We start from the raw sequence: 6,822 nt of genomic DNA, 5'->3' as shown, positions 1-6,822 counted from the left end.
TATCTACGTCCGAACATGATCATGGCTTGGATCCAATCTGAACTCTTTAGACTTCACAAAGCAATTCTTTAGCCCACACAATGCGCGCGAACCTACCGTCCTTGATTGATACACGACATAGCCAATCCGATATTAGTATTAAACCGCGCAATCCCGCATTTTCCACCTTCGACCAAACATTACTTAACAGCTTTTATGAACATCTTGCTAAATGAACAAATTTATAAAATCCAAAAATATCAAACTAACTCTCCCTTTAAATAACAGAATTATCGTGAAATGTATTTTGTCTCCTCCGTCCCACAAAATGGCTGGCTGCACTTTACAATGTACCCTGAGTATGATTCACTCTCTCAGGACACAGATCACACGCTAACATATACTCAGATAATAGGCCCTCATAACGACCAAGCCACTGCATGAGTATTTCATTGCGTCATTTGCTTGTTCTGAATTTCACTTATAAATTCTGAGCAATTTCAAAGACAAATACAAACAACCATCAGTATCAGAAAAAGAGGTAAATCGGTGACCAATGGCCAGTAGATTACATATATAAATAATGTTATTCATATTATTATAAAATTGATATTGTTCATTCTATCAAATTATATATTGTACTTTAATGATATATGATGACATGAATTATTTTATTTCCTTTTGTATTAATTATTAACTACTTATTAAGGCCAGTTCACATTGGCCGTCACATTATGTCATGTCACATCACCTCATAACATTCTGCAATGCATTTCAAATGGTGGCATCCACACTGGCTATCAAGTCACGTCACGTCACGGCACCCACAAGGCTTCTTCGGAAAAAAATGTTTTGACAACTGACGTCATCCATCTCCTGTTGATCAAATGACCACCAAGCTCATTTCCCGACGATATACGGCCTTGCGCGCATCTTCATATTCCTTTTCGTTGTTGTTTTCGTGGTTGGTATCAGTTGTTTCTTGTTAGTTTTTTTGTAACTTTTTATAAACTGTTTTTTTCTTTATTTATTTTGTTGAAAATTGTAATTTTATAACAAATGATAAAAGATTATTTGAAGAACTGAGACGGCATTCTGAACTTTAAGACATGAGCTTACTAAATTACTTGCCATCTACTACATTTATATAGTAGATTTTGATACATACTAGTACCGTACTTGATATTTTACAACTAAATTGACTGCAACATGGTTGCAACTTGAAGTGAAAAAAAGTGCTGTGCTTGAATCAGATTGATTAGTAAGTGGAATTTATTTGTATGTTGTCAGGTATTTGAAATGTTTCATAAAGAAATGGACTGAAACTTTCAGACACTGCAATAGTGGTAAAATTCTATTCTTGTGAAGTATTTATTTTTAAGTAGCTCTATGGGATGTATTAGCGTTGCAGCATCAGTGGTCAATATCTATGTGGTTTCACTCACTGAACCACAGTGCAAATACGGCACTTGAACTATTAAAAATCAAATAGAAGATGTAAAGGAAACCAATACATCTTGAAGGAAGATATGACTATTGCACAGAAATTTGCACTGCACTGGAAACTAAACCTCAATCAATTTTTCGTGGGATATGATGGCAGCTCGTAACATTCTGTTTCTTTTAATAATTCTGAATGCAGTTTGTGGTAACAAATGAATAAAACTGGTGTTCCACTTTCTAAAATACTTATAAAATGCAGATTCCTCTGTGTACAGTGTGTGAAGTTTTCCTTTCAGTACTATTTAGTGAAATTTTTCGGACTTAAACTCTTTTTTGTGTTGCTTCGCATTTCTGTCTTCCTTCTCTGAAATACAAGCTTTCCTTGCAATCTGTAAATCATTTGAGTTCAATAAATGTCATTTTCGTACAAATGTTGACTCCAGCATTCACATATATAAGCAATCGCATTGTGTCTGCGCACTTCACGAGTTTAAACAGTTGAAAATCATCTTGCAAAGATCGCAGTTCCTACGTAAAAAAATAAGAAAAGAAACAAAATAAAAGCAAAAAACAGCCATGAGAGTTGATATCACGTGACTTGCATTGATCTGACACGCCGTGACGCGACGCGTGACGGACAGTGTGAAGACAACAACGGTGCCGTGACGCAACGATAACGTAACGTCCAGTGTGACTTGGCGTTTATTCCCTGTCCACCTGCATAACTCAGTAGTCAACGTATCTGGCTGCTCTACGGAGGACTTGGGTTCGATTCTCAGCTCCGCGAGAGATTTTTCCTTGGTGGGTAGTGCTGGAACGGGGTTCACTCACCCTCGTGATGGCTGTTGAGAAGTTACTTAAGGGTGAAGTAGCGCCTCCATGGAGAAGGAAGCCGAAAACGGCCGTGAGAGTAGTGTGCTAATCCCACGCACCTCCATACAGCATCCAATGACTCTTTTTTGGAAGACGATGACGTGGAGGTCAGTCGGTCCCGATTCCCTCATCCGGGAGAAAACGCAGTGCTTTGCTTTGTCATCATTCACCTGCCCTTGACAAGGATACTTAACGATAACATGGGCTCAGAACTTGGAAAGTGTTCTGATGCCCTTTTTAAATGCTGTACGGGCTTCACTTTGTCATATTATTTTGTTCAGACATGACAGACTGGGTGGTGGTCCGGCAATCGGGAGGTGATTATCGAATGATCTTGCACTGTCTGTCCAACTTCACACACTCCCGATCCTGGACGCTCAAAGAATATTTAGAACGATCCAGGTGAGATCTCCAATGAATTGAAAATGGCTAATTGTAATGATGAAGCTGACTAAAGTGAAAAAACCATCATATGTATCAGATCAGCATCTACTGAATACGGTGGCATCACAGTCCAGATGATGAAGCTTATTATTGACCCACCACTGCCCACTATAACAGATATGTTCACCCTCTCCTTAGCCAGAAGTGTTTTTCCTGAGGCCTCAAAACAGGGACTACTTAGGGCACTACCTGAAAAGGGCCTTGCCACAGAACCTTCTGATTCCCGACCTATTTGCTTTCTTCTCGCACTTTACGAGGCCTTAGAATATACGAGGTGAGCATTAATAAAACCGACAAACGCAGAAACGGATTCCTTATTGAAAATGGAGGGAAAAATGTGCTATGAACGTGTGTCCGGAAACGGACTGTGTGCATGCAACGACAACAAATCGTCCTAGAACACAGTGCAGAGCTGCATCGCATCCATGTCACAATAGACGTTCAAAGTGGCCTCCATGGAATTGCAGGTGATAGGGATTGTAGCGGATGTTATCTAGGTTACACATAACAGTACTTTGGCTTACCCCATGTTGGCGGGTCACTTGCCTGGAGCTTGTACTAGGGGTTCGTCTTAATACCCTTTAGGAGCCAGTCTTCCAAATATGGTGTACACAAAGCCTACCTCCTCCCTGCACATTCCTGTCTGAAAGGACACTTGATCACTCAAACGCCGTAAAAGAGCTTGAAAAGCTTTTTGATGCAGATATTCTCTGTGAGGGTAGTTCTTTTGGTATTGCCGTGCTGCCACTCGACCGTTTTGATCCCCTTTGCCGTGCACAAACACTATCTCGGCGTGTTCCCGACATGAATACGGGATCGTCCTGCCGCTTACAGTACGCTGAGTTAATCACACAGCCTGGCACAGACGAGCAACACGGCATGTGATCAAAAGAACTGCCATTCGTCAGCCCATCTACCGTGTCAACGATGCATTTCCAGACACATGGTCATAGGACCTTCTTTCCTCCGTCCCCAGTCAGCAATCTGTCCCTGCAGTTTGTCGGTTTTATTAACATTCATTCTGTATATTCCACGACTATCAAGCAAACTACCTAACCACATAATAATAACTTACAAGCCGAATACCAATTACGTTTTCGTAAACATCACAGCACAACTTCTACTTTAATGAATGTAACAGGGAACCTGAAGCTTGCCGTGGATATACAGTAGGCGATTTTAGACATCAGCAAAATCTTTGATACTCGCGGCTTCGATATTTCATTTGTCGATCTTAGCAGCCTAAGTTTCTCGTTAAGTGCAGTGCAATGGTTTTGCTCATACCTGACGTCTCCCCTGGAATGCGGAATGTCTGGCACCGCAAAATCACAATGGAAGCAGGTAGTAACAGCCCTTCTACAGGATTTGGTGTCAGGTTCGATACTATTTTCACTGAATTTCAATGATGTGTCACTAGTTTTGTCCTATTGTAAATAGTACATGTACCCCGATAGACCCAAGCTGTATCTAAGTACGAAGACAACATATCTGAAGACTGCTATCGAGAATCTCAGTACAGACATGTGTGCACAATCAAAATGGCGCAGAATATGCAGCTAAACCTCAGCCAACTGATAGGTCATGCTTTGCTCATTAACCTGAATTATCAGGTCTCGGTACCATCTTTAACCCTAGATGGGCCAAATTTCAAATTCTCGCCTTCAGACTAGGAGTAGTAACACACGAAAATCTAAAATATACTGAGCACTTAACCTCAATGTGCAAAAGGCACCAGCATCTCTCCATGGCCTACTAAAATATGAAGACCTCTTCAATCTTGACCTAAAAATGAAACTTTTTCAAACACTTATATTTCCATTTACAGAGATATTACCGTGTGAGTCCTTTCTCAGAAAATCTCACACCGCCTGGAACTGATTATGAATACCTGCGGTGGTCGACTCTTTGATGTATTTCACAGTCATAACCACTTCTTCTGGCTGTGTGCAGCTAAGTAAGTAAAACAAAAACAGAACACATCTAAAAATGATTAAATACAGAATTTAAATACAAGTAAGCCACCTAGTCAAAGTAGGTAAATATCAAATCGTTATTCTGAAAAATTCGCAGTTTACATCAAAGAGGCCTGCCACCAAGCGACTGCCCGTTCGGGCCGCCGTACTTGGTCATACACCACGCAACTCACGCTCGACGTTTAGTGAAGCGTGATTTAGTACAATATCATCAAACAACTGCAGGATGTAGCCCTCACTATGTAGATTAATGCATGGAACTAAATTCGTACGTAATTATTTAAAATATGATGATGTAAAACATATGGGTGACACTATTCCTTAAAGCTGTTAGGCTAACTAAAGCCGGATTGGTTTTCATATTTTATATAATAAGTAATTATTGAAAGCATACTGTTCTAGAAACGGTAGTTGCTGTTAACTTCCTATTTCTTTAATTACTTAGCGGTCCCCCGACGCGACAAGGACTGAGTCAAAATACTACTTATACTAAACTTACAGTAGCAATACGTATTGTTTGTTTAGATTTTAGAAGTATTTTTGTGTGGGGGTTTATTTATATTTTTAATTTAAGTTTTATTTCACGCTTTTTAAGCTTTATATTTTACTGATAAACACAGTATTATCGACACTCTATCCCCACATGCACGCGAATATTTTCCGGGACGAAACATGAAATTGTGACGTGAGACCATTTCCACTTATGCGATTTGATTGTATATTTTTTTAATGCTCACGTGGCTTCGTTGACTATCTTTTAACATATATTTAGCTGATTTAGGTTCTAACATAAGTAATAAATGAAGTTGGAACAAAGTGAGATGTTCTTGCACTATGCTGCCGAAACTATTCGGAGGGAAAAATCTTATGACTTCGCTCTGACCCTTTTTTTTTTTTTTTTTTTTTTTTTGAGTTGTCAGTCTTCTGACTGGTTTGATGCGGCCCGCCACGAATTCTTTTCCAATCTCTTGCACTTTCAAGCTAGATCCTCAGTTATTTGTTTGGTGTTATCCAATCTCTGTCTTTCTCTACAGTTTTTACCCTCTACAGTTACCCCTAGTACTGTGGAAGTTATTTCGTGATCCCTTCCCCTACTCATTCCTTACCTTATCAGTTAACTTACTATTCAACGTTCTTCTGTAGCACCACATTTCAAACGCTTCCAGTTTGTTCCGATTTTCCCACAACCTACGTTCCACCGCCATACAATGCCTTACTTCAAACGTTCATTCTCTGATATTTCTTCCTCAAATTAAGTCCTATGTCTGATAGACTTCTCTCTATCTGTTCATCTTCAGTTTGCGACGTCGGCATGTATACCTGAACTATCGATGTCGGTGTTGGTCTGCTGTCGATTCTGATTAGAACAACCCGGTCACTGAACTGTTCACAGTAACACATCCTCTGCCCTACCTTCCTATTCATAACGAATCCCACACCTGTTATACCATTATCTGCTGCTGTTGATATTACCCGATACTCATCTGACCAGAAATCCTTGTCTTCCTTCCACTTCACTTCACTGACCCCTACTATATCTAGATTGAGCCTTTGCATTTCCCTTTTCAGATTTTCTAGTTTCCCTACCACGTTCAAGCTTCTGACATTCCACGCCCCGACTCGTAGAACGTTATCCTTTCGTTGATTATTCAATCTTTTTCTCATGGTAACCTCCCCATTGGCAGTACCCTCCCGGAGATCCGAATGGGGGACTATTCCGGAATCTTTTGCCAATGGAGAGATCATCATGACACTTCTTCAATTACAGGCCACATGTCCTGTTGATACACGTTACGTGTCTTTAATGCAGTGGTTTCCATTGCCTTCTGCATCCTCATGTCGTTGGTCATTGCTGATTCTTCCGCCTTTAGGGGCAATTTCCCACCCCTAGGACAAGAGAGTGCCCTGAACCTCTATCCGCTCCTCCGCCCTCTTTGCCAAGGCCGTTGGCAGACTGAGGCTGACTTCTTATGCCGGAAGTCTTCGGCCGCCAATGCTGATTATTTATCAAAAGTTAGGCAGTGGCGGGGATCGAACCCGGGACCGAAGACGTTTTTTTGATTATGAATCAAAGACGCTACCCATAGACCACGGGTAGCATCTCTTATAC

The sequence above is a fragment of the Schistocerca serialis genome, chromosome 7, assembly GCF_023864345.2.
Source record: "Schistocerca serialis cubense isolate TAMUIC-IGC-003099 chromosome 7, iqSchSeri2.2, whole genome shotgun sequence".
Taxonomy (NCBI): domain Eukaryota; kingdom Metazoa; phylum Arthropoda; class Insecta; order Orthoptera; family Acrididae; genus Schistocerca; species Schistocerca serialis.
The sequence above is the reverse complement of the archived record's forward strand: the minus strand, read 5'-3'. Positions refer to the sequence as shown.